Below are 13,002 nucleotides of genomic sequence, written 5' to 3' on the forward strand. Positions count from 1 at the left end.
AGTAGAGAGGGGGTTACTTGAGGCCAACAACTAGGAGGAACAAGGAGTGGAAACAGAAGTAGAACAAGATCTCATAGAAGAGGAAGTGGTAGAAATCTCCTCTGAAGGCAAGACAGAGGAGAAGCCAAAACAAAAGTTAAAGCCTCTTCCCCTTCATCTCAAGTATGTGTTCCTTGGAGAAGCAGAGACTCTGCCAGTGATCATAAATTCTTCCTTGGACATAGAAGAAGAAACAAAGCTGATTGAAGTGTTAAAAGCTCACAAGACAGCCTTGGGTTGGACGATTGATGATATCAAGGACATAAGCCCTGCCATCTGTATGCACAAAATTTTTTTGGAGGAAGATTCAAGTCTTGTAGTTCAACCCCAAAGAAGACTTAACCCAACCATGAAGGAGGTGGTTCAAAAAAAAGTGATGAAGCTATGGAATGCTGGAATCATATACCCAATCTCTGACAGCTCTTGGGTGAGCCCAGTACAAGTAGTGCCAAAGAAAGGTGGCATGACTGTCATCTTCAATGAGAAGAATGAACTCATTCTCACAAGGACAGTGACGGGGTGGAGAATGTGCATCGATTGTAGAAGACTGAATGATGCTACAAGGAAAGATCACATTCCTCTCCCATTCATTAACCAGATGCTGAAAAGATTGGCTGGACATGCATACTATTGCTTCCTGGACGGGTACTCTGGATATAATCAAATAGTGGTGGATCTCAAGGATCAAGAAAGGACTTCCTTCACCTGTCCATTTGGAGTTTTTACTTACAGAAGGATGCCCTTTAGGCTATGCAATGCCCCTGCAACTTTTCAAAGGTGTATGCTTTCTATATTTTCTGACATGGTGGAAAAATTTTTAGAAGTCTTCATGGATGCTTTTTCTGTCTTTGGCAATTTATTTAACACCTGCTTGCATCATTTAACTCTTGTTTTGAAAAAATGCCAAGAAACTAATCTGGTATTAAATTGGGAGAAATGCCATTTCATGGTTCCTGAAGGGATAGTTCTTGGGCATAAAGTTTCAAGCAAAGGTATAGAAGTTGACAAAGCAAAAAATAGAAATCATTGAAAAGCTTCCTATACCCGTTAATGTGAAAGCAGTAAGGAGTTTTCTTGGACATGCTGGTTTTTACAGGAGGTTCATCAAAGAATTTTCAAAAATAGCAAAACCACTGAGCAATTTGTTAATGATTCATAATCCTTTCATTTTTGATGACAATTGCAAGCATGCCTTTGAAACTTTAAAGAGGAAACTCATTACAACACCAATCATCACACCCCCAGATTGGGAATTACCTTTTGAACTTATGTGTGATGCAAGTGACTTTGCAATTGGTGCTGTATTCGGGTAAAAGAAAGACAAGCTGCATCATGTTATATACTATGCTAGCAAGGTGTTGAATGAAGCACAGAAAAATTATACCACCACAGAGAAAGAGCTCTTGGCAATTGTATATGCATTTGATAAAATTAAACAATACTTGATTGGTTCAAAGGTTATAGTATATACTGATCATGCTGCTCTCAAGTATCTAATGTCTAAACAGGATTCAAAGCCAAGACATATTAGGTGGGTGCTGCTGCTACAAGAATTTGATATTGAAGTGAGAGATATGAAAGGGAATGAAAACCAAGTAGCAGACCATTTGTCAAGACTATCACAAGAAGCTAATCAAGCTCCACATTTAGTGAATGAAATCTTTCTAGATGAACACCTCTTACAAATCCAACAAGCTCCTTGGTTTGCAGACATTGTAAACTACAAGGTTGGAATGAAGATTCCTCAAGAATTCACCAAGCAACAAGTGAAGAAGCTGCTCAATGAGGCTAAGAAATTCTTATGGGATGAACCATTCTTATTCAAGAGGTGTCCAGATGGAATGATTAGGAAATGTGTTCCTGAGAGTGAGATGAGAGACATACTATGGCATTGTCATGGTTCAGCTTATGGTGGACATTTTGGACCATAAAGAACAGCAGCCAAAGTACTTCAAAGCGGATTTTATTGGCCAACCATCTTCAAGGATGTTAGAGAGTTTGTTCATCAATGCAATGAGTGCCAAAGAGCTGGAGTATTAACATCTTGGAGGTAGAACTCTTTGATCTTTGGGGCATAGATTTTATGGCCCCTTTCCACCCACATATTCTTTCAAATACATACTTGTGGCAGTAGAGTATATCTCAAAGTGGGTGGAAGCCATAGCAAAAACCACATGTGATGCACAAATTGTCTTTCAATTCCTTAAGAAGCACATTTTTACTAGATATGGAGTGCCTAAAGGTCTTGTCAGTGATGGTGGTAGTCATTTTTATAATAAATATGGGGTAATGCATAAAGTAGCTACACCATATCACCCACAGACCAATGGCCAAGCAGTGCTTGCAAATAGGGAGTTGAAGAGGATTTTGGAGAAAACAGTAGGGAGCACAAGAAATGATTGGGCCAGAAAATTAGAAGATGCTCTCTGGGCATATAGAACAACATTCAAAACTCCTATTGGAATGTCTCCTTTTCAGTTATTATATGGCAAGTCTTGTCATCTCCTTATAGAGCTTCAGCATAAAGCCTTCTGGGCCACTAAACTCCTCAACCTTGATTTTCAAGCAGCAGGAGAGAAGAGGCTATTGCAATTAAATGAGTTGGATGAGTTTAGACTGGAAGCCTATGAAAATGCTAAGATATACAAGGAAAAAGCTAAGAGATGGCATGACAAAAGAATCTTAAAGAAGGAGTTCAAACCAGGACAGCAAGTACTCTTGTATAACTCAAGCCTCAAAGTTTTCCCTGGCAAACTCAAGTCCAAATGGATTGGCCCCTACTTGGTGACAAAGGTTCTCCCTTATGGAAGCCTTGAACTCCTAGATGAAGTAACAAAGAGCAATTTCACAGCAAACGGTCACAGGGCAAAGCATTATTTTGGAGGCTCTTGGGACAAAGAGAAAGAGATTCAGAAGTTAAGTTGAGCAAGAATGAAGGATGTCAAGCTAGTGACATTAAAACAGCGCTTGTTGGGAGGCAACCCAACCATGAGGTAGTTTTCTTTTCCTAAGCTATTTCAATAAAAAGGTTAAGTAGACTTATGTGTATTGCAAGGAGCTAAGTTTGGTGTTGCACACCAAAATAATTTAAGGGTGAATAAAGGATGCTAAGTTTGGTGTTCCACCAAAAATCTCAATTAAAAACACATTTCAACCCTCTACATAAATGGTTACTAGCTCCAAGCAATCAGGGAAATCACAAAACCATTGTCTATCTTCTAGTTTTTAGTTTTATGACTTTTAACAAAAGCACAGTATTTCATGTAACTGATGCATCATAGACAGTAGCAAGGGACTAAGTTTGGTGTTCCCTCACCAAAATAAGTCCAAGAAACTACAATAATTCATGCATGCTAACCATTTGCCTAAGTTCTTGGAAAAACAAGCAACTTAATAATTATGCAGAACAGATACTCAGCTTCTTAAAAGAATCATCACCAAGGGAAATGAAAAAGTGAAAGATGATGATGACAAAAGAAAAGCTGCAAGACACTCCTGAGAGGTTGTATTATCACAAAATTTATTCTGCTTTGAAATGTTCTGAATGAGAAGTTGCTGTTTACCTTGATGTTAGTTCAAATAATGCAAATTTTGATGTCTGCACTAGTGTAAATGCTTGTCTTCATCTTCATCTGCATTAAATTTTGTCTTGTTTCCCTTTTTGCATCAATAAGAGAAAATGTTTTGACATAGAGAGTAAGTGTCCAATATGGTAGGCATTAGAATAAAGACTTGTGGTGGTGATTGCTTGATTAAATGATGAGCTCAATAATAAAAGCTGCATAATAGAATATTTTTTGTAGTGTGCACTTAGTTGCTGTTATGAAACCTTTTATTAATGAATATCCCTGAAAAATGAAGAAAGGTGAGAAAGAAAAGAAAAGAAAAGCCAAGAATTGGCAAAGAAACAAACAATAAGGCTAGACACCAATAGCTTGGACCTTAGGACATATGCCTGTGGTGCTTCTTGTACTAGGATATGCTTGGACAATTAGGTTCTAAAGAGTCTTTTAAAACTTGGTAACTTGGATTAACTAATCCGGGATTACCAACCAAAATTCCATTATCAAGAGCAACCTAATTACAAAGCATTTAGTGATCCAAAGAGATGCTGGGCATCAATGTTCCTAAGAAGGATTGTGAGCCAAGTGTCTGTAGTGAAGAAGTGTTGAGAAAAATTGAGCCAAAAAGCTGCTGCAACACTTGACACTGAGTTACCATTGAGAAATAGGCTTTCTAAGCAAAAGAAAGAAGGAAAAATCAAAAAGAGATCAATCAAAGAGCAAGGAATTATAACAGCAACTCTAGTGAATTCTCAAAGAAGCATTTCTTATCTATCAGCAAAGAATAAGTGAGCTGCATCTTGTCTGCGTAAATTCCCATGGTCTAAATTCAATTACCTGCTATATAAGGATATATACTTCTCTGTTTCATGTTTAGTGCTTGCTTGGGGACAAGCAAGATTTAAGTTTAGTGTTGTGATAACAAGTCATCTTATGCTAGTTTTACAAGCATTTTTCACTAGTTTCATTAGGTTTTATGCACTTTCTTGCACAATAAGTAAGTGATTGGAGTGGAATTTCATGATCATTTAGAATCAATCAAACATCATTTATTTTACATAAAATCATAAGGTTTATGATAGAATTAATTGATTTTATAAATGATGCAAAGATCTTGTAAATTTGGTGATACTTTGATTGTTTGTTTGGTTGCTTGTAGGTGAAGAAATGAGAAACAAAGGGCAGTGTTCAATAAATGAACGTAGCGTTCAAAGAGTGAACGCCCATGAAGAGAGAAGCGCTCAACCAAACCAAGGCTCACACAAGAGGCTGGCTCTGCTAGAGAGCAATAGGAGTAAGAGTAGGATAGAATAGAAAGCTCTCTTGGATACACTTTTAATTTTTCTGCACTTTCTACATTTGAGTTACATTGAATTCAGTTTATGCAAATTTCAATTTCTACAATCCTCTGCTCTAATTTTCCTTTTTGCAATTTTAAATGAGTTTGTTGTGCGCTTGATTTACAATTCTAAGCAATTTAAATTCCCTGCACCTCAATTCCCTTTTTCGTTGATCTGAATTTACTTTTCCTGCAATTTAATTCCCCTGTAATTGTTCTAAGCTTTAATCTACTGCTTCATTTAATTTCCAGCACCCAGTCCCCTTTACATTTAATGCAATTTACCTTTCTTGTCATTTAAGATTCTGTCAATTTACATTCCTTGCTCTTTATGTTTCTACTTATTTACTTTCTGCAAATTTAAATTCCCTGCAATTTACATTCTGCTATCAAATTTTCACTCCATTCAATACTGTTAGCTTGACTAAACTAATCACCTCACTAAAGTTGCTTGATCCATCAATCCCTGTGGGATCGACCTCACTCTTGTGAGTTGTTACTACTTGATGCGACCCGGTACACTTGCCGGTGAGTTTGTGTGGAATCGTTTTTCCCTCATCAGCCCTCACCTTGAAATAGCCCATTACTCACACCGTAGGAATTCTAATATGAGGGGATTTATTCCAGTTTGGATTTTCTCAATAGAAAATAAGCATTTCGTTGCGAGTATAGGCCAAATCGACAATAAACTCCCATGATCAAAGTTTAATTTCAAAAGATTTGTCACAATCCAAAACAAATGAAAAAACCAGGAGTTTGAAGTCCCGGGTCGTCTCCCTCGGACTACAAATTTAGGTGTCACACTCTTGGTTGTGAAATAAGGGTGGTTTTCTCAATCAAGGAACAAAAGATTAAAAGAACTAACAAATGATAAAAAATGAAATTAATGCAAACCAAAAGAAGGTAAGATCAAAACTAGTGAAAATACGATAAACGTATGAAAGAGCCTTGACTTGAGAATGAGAATTAAGGAATCCTATCATCGTCATAACCACAACTATGGCAACTATGATGAGTTAATCTCGCTTCGTCAACCCTTAACATCGATGAGTAAGTCAAGCAAGCATAATTGACCTTAATCCATAAGTCCTAGCTAACTTACTAATTAACTTAGTAAAAGACTAGCGTCAATGGAAACAAGAATCAATTAACAACCCAAGAATTACCACTAAATGTCGGACATTATGACTCTAGTATCCTAGGAACTCATTTCCCAAGAAAGGTGTGAAAATATACTCAAAATTACCAAGTGGAATTTTCACAAACACTTGGTGGGCAATAAAACAAAACATATGAAATTACAAAGGAAAATGAAGACTATAACCAAACTATTCACAAAATCAACAATAAACATTCAATCAAGCAACTAGAAATCATAAAACATCAAATTCATAAACAATAGATTCAAGAAATCAAAATTGCATATATTAACAAAATAACTTGAACCAAAAGACAGTAGCAAAAGTAGTGCAACTAAAGAAAAGATTAAAGAGTACTTACAATAAGAGAAGTAAAATCCAAGATCAAAACTTGAAGTATAAAATTCTACAATGAAACCTAAATAAACCCTAAGAGAGAAATTTCCTAAAACTACACTACTCCTACTAAAAGTGAGCTCTCCTTTGATAAGGAATGAAGTCCCCTTCATATATTTTCCTTCCCGATTTTGTGCTATGATTGAAAACATGCTCCTTTGACCTTAATTTCATTAATATTAATTCTCCCTTTATACCATTCGATGCCATGATAAATGTGTTAAGTGTTTTAAGAGATTACAAAACAGGAATGACTCAGAGAATGGAAAGGAAGCATGCAAAAATGGAAGGAATACAAGAAGTTGAAGAAATTGCTAAGCTGTCCAGCCTGACCTTCTGGTACTAAATCGACCATAACTTGAGCTACAGAGGTCTAAATGATGCTGTTCTAGTTGCATTGGAAAGCTAACGTCTGGGGCTTCGATTTGATATGTAATATGCCATAGTTGCCCTGACGCTAGGCGATGCGAACGCGTGCTCCACGCGGACGCGTCGCAGTGACGAAAATCAGCGTGGCAGATTTCTTCTCCAGCGATTTCTGGACTGTTTTCGACCCAGTTTGCGGCTCAGAAAACACAGATTAGAGGCTATAAAATGGGGGAATGCATCCATTCATTAACAGGCATTGAATTATTCACTTTTCATAATTTAAATGTAGTTTTTAGAGAGAGAGGTTCTCTCCTCTCTCTTAGGTTTTAGGATTAGGATTCCTCTTAAAGGATTTAGGATTTCAACTCTCTATCAGGTTCAATATTCCTTTTACTTTATATTTCTCTTTTACTTTCAGATACTTCAATGCTTTTCTTTAATTACTTATGTTGCCAAATTGGCTTATGAACTCTTTATGTTTAGATTGATTTTCTCTTATTAATGCAATTGAGGTATTTCAGATTTATGATTCTTATTTAGCCTTTTTATATTCTTGGCTTTAATTGATTAACTAGAGGCTCTTGAGTTATCAAACTTATCGTGATTGATTGTTATGTCTGCTAATTGACTTGAATTTCACTAACTCTAGTCTTTCCTTAAGAGTTGGCTAGGACTTGGAAAATCTAACTAATTTGTTCACTTGGCTTTCCCTTGCTTTCGTAAAGGTTAACTAAGTGGGATTAACTTCAATTCTCATAAGAATAACTAGGATAGGACATCCGAATTTTCATACCTTGCCAAGAGTTTATTTTATAGTTATTTATTTATTTTACTTGTCATTTAAATTACTTGTTCCTTACTTTCAAAACCCCCAATTTACAAAACTCATAACCAATAATAAGAACATACCTCCCTGCAATTCCTTGAGAAGACGACCCGATGTTTGAATACTTCGGTTATCAATTTTAAAGGGGTTTGTTACTTGTGACAACCAAAACGTTTGTAAGAAAGGATGATTGCTTGGTTTAGAAACTATACTTGTAACAGGAATTTATTCTGAATTCTAAACCGTCAATCTTCCGTTCTTCAAAATGGCGCCGTTGCCGGGGAATTGCAAACGTGTGCTTTATTATTGGTTATTGTAAATATTTGCTTTTTACTTGTTTATTTATTTTTATTTTTGTTTTTATTTTTACTTTTTCATAAATTAAGAGGTTATTGGTTTTTTAGAAAATTGTTCTTTGTGTTCATCTTGACCTTCAAGTTGTTCTTAGTTGTTTTCTTCGTTTTGATCTAAAAATTTTAAATTTGGTGTCATTTTATTGTTTTTTTCCTCATTAAATTCAAAAATATCTCTTCTCTCTATTTTAATTGGATTTTCGAATTTTTCTTTTAAAAAAAATTCAGATTTTTATTTCAAATATTTTTTTTTATCTTATCTTAATTTTAAAATTTCAAAATTCAAATCTTTTTCAAAAATCATATCGTTTTCAAAATGTTATCTTATCTTATTTTAAAAGTTAAATTTCAAATTTTAATATTTAAATTCTAAAGTTCAAAATTCAAAATTCAAAATTTAAATTTAAATTTTAAAAATCAAACCTTTTCAAAATTTAAATCTTTTTCAAATCCTTACCTTATATTGTTGACGTTTTCGAAAATTCAAATTTCAAAATTTAAAATTCAAATTTCAAATTTCAAAATTCAAATTTCAAAATTTAATTTTCAAATTCAAAATTTAAATTTCAATAACCTTTTAATTTAAATTTGTTTTTATTTTCATTTTTAATTTTTATTTGCTATTATGAGTTCTCACCCCCATTGCTTTGAGTTTGGTTCTAATACTATTGTAAGGAATGGAAGCTATAACAGGAACATGCATCAAGGTCAGAACAATCAGAGATGGATGGAGCCACGAGGATCTGATGAACCCTTTAGGCAACAACACCTTCCAAACTACCATGGACAACGACCATTTACCAATGCATGTCGAGACAATAGTTATGGTGGACCCCCTTGTAATTACCGATAAGCTCCATCATATGCCTATAAACCAGCTCCCCAACACAGATTTGAACCACCATACTCACAAGCCACCTACAACCATTCACCTCCATATGACCCTAATCCTTATCCACCACACCAACCACCATATGAACCACACCTAGAACCACCACCTCAATATTCACCATCTCCATATCTTTATCAAGAAGAACCACCTTCCTATTATGAACCCTTTCTCCAAAATAATGAACCCTCCTATCCACCCCAACCTCCATTGGATAACAGCGCCCTTAGTGTTATTCTTCAAGGGCAAGAAGAGGTGAATAAGAATGTGCTAAATTTTGCGGCCGCCTTAGGCGAGTTAGTAAATATAATAGCTTCCCAATATCTGAGCACTCAAAGTACTCCCATGGCTGCATGTGGAGAATCAAAAGAAGAGCGTAGCACGAAGGATACACTAGAAACTTTGGTGGACAATGAGGAACATGGCTTTGTATTGGAACAAGTGGAGGAAGCCATAATAGTTGCAGAGGAAGAAATGGTTGAAGACTTGGGAGATGCTGAACCTCCATGGGAAAGTCAAGACATAGAGCCTCCTTCCAAGACGGTTGCATTTGATGTTGAGGAGGGTGTACAACCTCCAAGGCATGTCATGGTTAAGGACTTGGAAGAGGTCGATCAAGAGATGGAGATTAAAGAAGAAGAAGCACAACCTCCCATGCCCTTGGAAAGTAGTGAAGAGGAGATTGAATTGAAAGAAAGCTACCAAGAGGAAGAGATTGAAATTGAAGAAGCTTACAAGGAGGTGGAAGTTGTCAAAGAAGAGCACAAGGGAGCGGAGCTTGCAGGATCATTAGAAATACCTCTCCCAAAGCCATTACCGTCTAACACAACGTTCAAGTGGGTAAAATTCTTATCGTTGACCTTTACTTTCTCACTTGAATATGGCCTACTTGAGACAGATGGTCAACTTAGAGCTCTTTGTGGCATTAAGAGTAAGAGGAAGATGGTTAGTGGTTGGAGTTGTCAGGAAAGGTTCATTAAGGTTCCACATTCCGCACTGGAGTACAAGTGTTGGCGCAGAGCTCAATTGAATGGGTCTAGGATGTTGTTTGGCCGCTTCAGTGAGAATTCAAATTGCTTGCCACCCGGATGGAACAATGATGATCAACTTGAAGACCGGTGTAGAAACAAGATTTGGGATCCGGGAATATATGCGGATCAATTTTGGGAGCTCAAAGCTTGTGAAGAACTCCATCAAAACTTGAGGAATTTACTTGGTATTGATAGAGCTTATTGGAAGTCCAAGCATTGGTGGAAGTTTCAAGACGAGTTCAAGCACAAGCCACCATAACAGGGAGATCACCAAATGTCCAGCTTAAGGACTTTAACTAAAAGTGCTAGGTGGGAGACAACCCACCATGGTATGATCATTCTCTTTTAGTTTTAGTTTTATTTTAATTTGTTGATTGCTTATTTTTATTTTCTTTTATTTTTATTAATGTTCATTCATAATCTCTGCATCTAGCTGCATATAGTTTGCATTTGTATTTGCATTCTGCATATGAAAAAAAAATGGCACGCGACGCGACAGCGTTGCCGACGCGTCCGCATCATATGTGCGTTGGGAAGAAAACAAGATTGGATAGAGAGTCACGCGAAAGCATGGCTGGAGGCGTGCCTTTGGCACAAATTGATCCACACGACCGCGTTGCTGATGCGTTCGCGTCATGTGGGAAAAATGCCTCCCATGCATCCGCGTCACCCACGCGAACGCGTGGCCCTGCAAAATCAATGTAAAGAGGTGTATGGCAGAGAGTTATGATGGAGCTGGGCTGGAATGATGCTAGAAGCACAAGCCCCACCATGCGAACGCATGCCCCACACGTTGGCGTCACTTCATAGAAGCGCTATCCGCGCGACCGCGTCACTCACGCGTCCGCGTCACATGCGGCGCACAGCTTATCCAGATGAGTGCCAAAAATCTTGTCTTTTCTTCCCTAATCCTAATTTTTTCTTTTCCCTTTTTATTTCTTTCTTCTTCATTTCTTACTTTCTTCTTCTTCTTCTTCATCTTTTTAACTTCTCATCCTTTTTCACCTTCATTCTATTTTATTTAATTTATTTGCATACTTTCATTCATTACATTTTAATTTTGTTCACATTTTTATTTTCTTTTCTAAATTCATTATTTTTCTTTTGGTGTTGAATTTTCTTATTTCACTGTTGCACCTTCTCTTGAATTATTTTAGGTGCTTAGAGACTTGTTTTATTCTGGTTAGGTAATATTATTTAAATCAATGTCAATCTTTTATACCTGTATTAATTTTGCATTGACATGAATTTACATTACCTCTCCTTACCCACACTCTCCCTCATTGTTGCAAAATTTTGCACCACTGGTATGCCATGTGCTTCTATTGTTTTCTCACTTGCATGTTGTAGCTACCATGTAATTGAGACCCTCATTATTTGGCATTAACCAACCCATGTTTTATTTGTTTTTTATCTTTGTTTTGGGTTACTTTTCTTCCCTTTTTCTTTCAGGATGGCCACCAGGAAGAGAACCGGAAGACGTTTACATAGGAGAGACAAATAAGTTCCTACGCACATTCCTTGATGAGAAAAGCATCAGTTGAAGCAACCCGTCCACTTGCACATCCTAGCATGCACCGAGGACAGTGCAATCTTTAAGTGTGGGGAGGTCGATACCGATCTCCATGGGTTAGTTATTTTCTTCTCGACACCAATATTTTATTTTCTTTGTTAATTGCTGCATTTGCATATTTAATTGCATGTTTGTTTGATTTTATGCATTTAGTTACCACTTGGTTGAAGTAATATTTTCTTTTTCAAGAAATTTTTATAGTATTTCACTAATTTAAATTAAAAAATTTTCTATTAAAACTTGTTTGTTGTGGGGAAACTGTAGGAACATGGGTTATTAAGGGAATGTGTTATGTTTCTACCATGATAAAATAATGGAAATTTGTGTACCTACTCATGTGAAACTATAAAAAAATTAAAAATCCATGTGGATTGATAAGCTATGTTTATTTTCATGTTCAAAAAAAAATCCAAAAAATATTCAATAAATAAGGGGACAAAATTACCCCAATGCTAAGTTTAATAATAAAAGATCAATGCACATGTGATAAATTAAAAAGAAAAGTTGATACATGAGTATCTGATGCAAAAGTGGGAATTTTGGGTAGCTAGGCATGAATTAAAATTATATAGAGTATATGTATGTTAGGTGAAAGTTTAGGATGATTAAAGATTCAATTTATAGCTCACTTAGCCATATATGTACCCTCACCCTTACCTTAGCCCCATTACAACCTTGAAAAGACCTCATGATATTTGCATTAGTATATTAAATTTTTGTTGATTGGTTAGATGAAGAACAAAGTTTAGAAAGCATGACTAGAGAAGAGTAGAGTGATTAACCCTAGACACTTGAGAGTAAGAGTGATATACACTACCAGTAAGGGTTCAGTGCTTAATTCTATGTTCCCTGCTTTCATGACCTATCTTCTTACAAGTTTACTTGTTTTTTATTGTATGATTTGAATTAGTGAAATATGATTTATGTTTGTCTTGAAGAGCTCATTTACTTTTAACCAAGTAGATAGAAACATCTTAGCATGTAGTTGCATCCACATACATAGGTTGCATTGCATACTCTCTATCATTCCTCTTCACTCCTTTATAGCTTCTCTTGAGCTTAGCATGAGGACATGCTAATGTTTAAGTGTGGGGAGATTGATAAACCACTATTTTATGGTTTATATTGTGCTAAATTGAGTGGCTTTTCATCCATTATTCTCACGCTTATTCATAGAAATCGCATGTTTTATATTTTCCTTCACGATTTTGTGCTATGATTGAAAACATGCTCCTTTGACCTTAATTTCATTAATACTAATTCTCCCTTTATACCATTTGATGCCATGATATGTGTCTTAAGTGTTTTCAGGGATTACAGGGTAGGAATGACTCAGAGAATGGAAAGGAAGCATGCAAAAATGGAAGAAATAGAAGAAGTTGAAGAAATTGCTAAGTTGTCCAGCCTGACCTTCTGGTACTAAATCGACCATAACTTGAGCTACAGAGGTCCAAATGATGCGGTTCTAGTTGTGTTGGAAAGCTA

Source organism: Arachis ipaensis, chromosome B07, assembly GCF_000816755.2.
Source record: "Arachis ipaensis cultivar K30076 chromosome B07, Araip1.1, whole genome shotgun sequence".
NCBI lineage: Eukaryota > Viridiplantae > Streptophyta > Magnoliopsida > Fabales > Fabaceae > Arachis > Arachis ipaensis.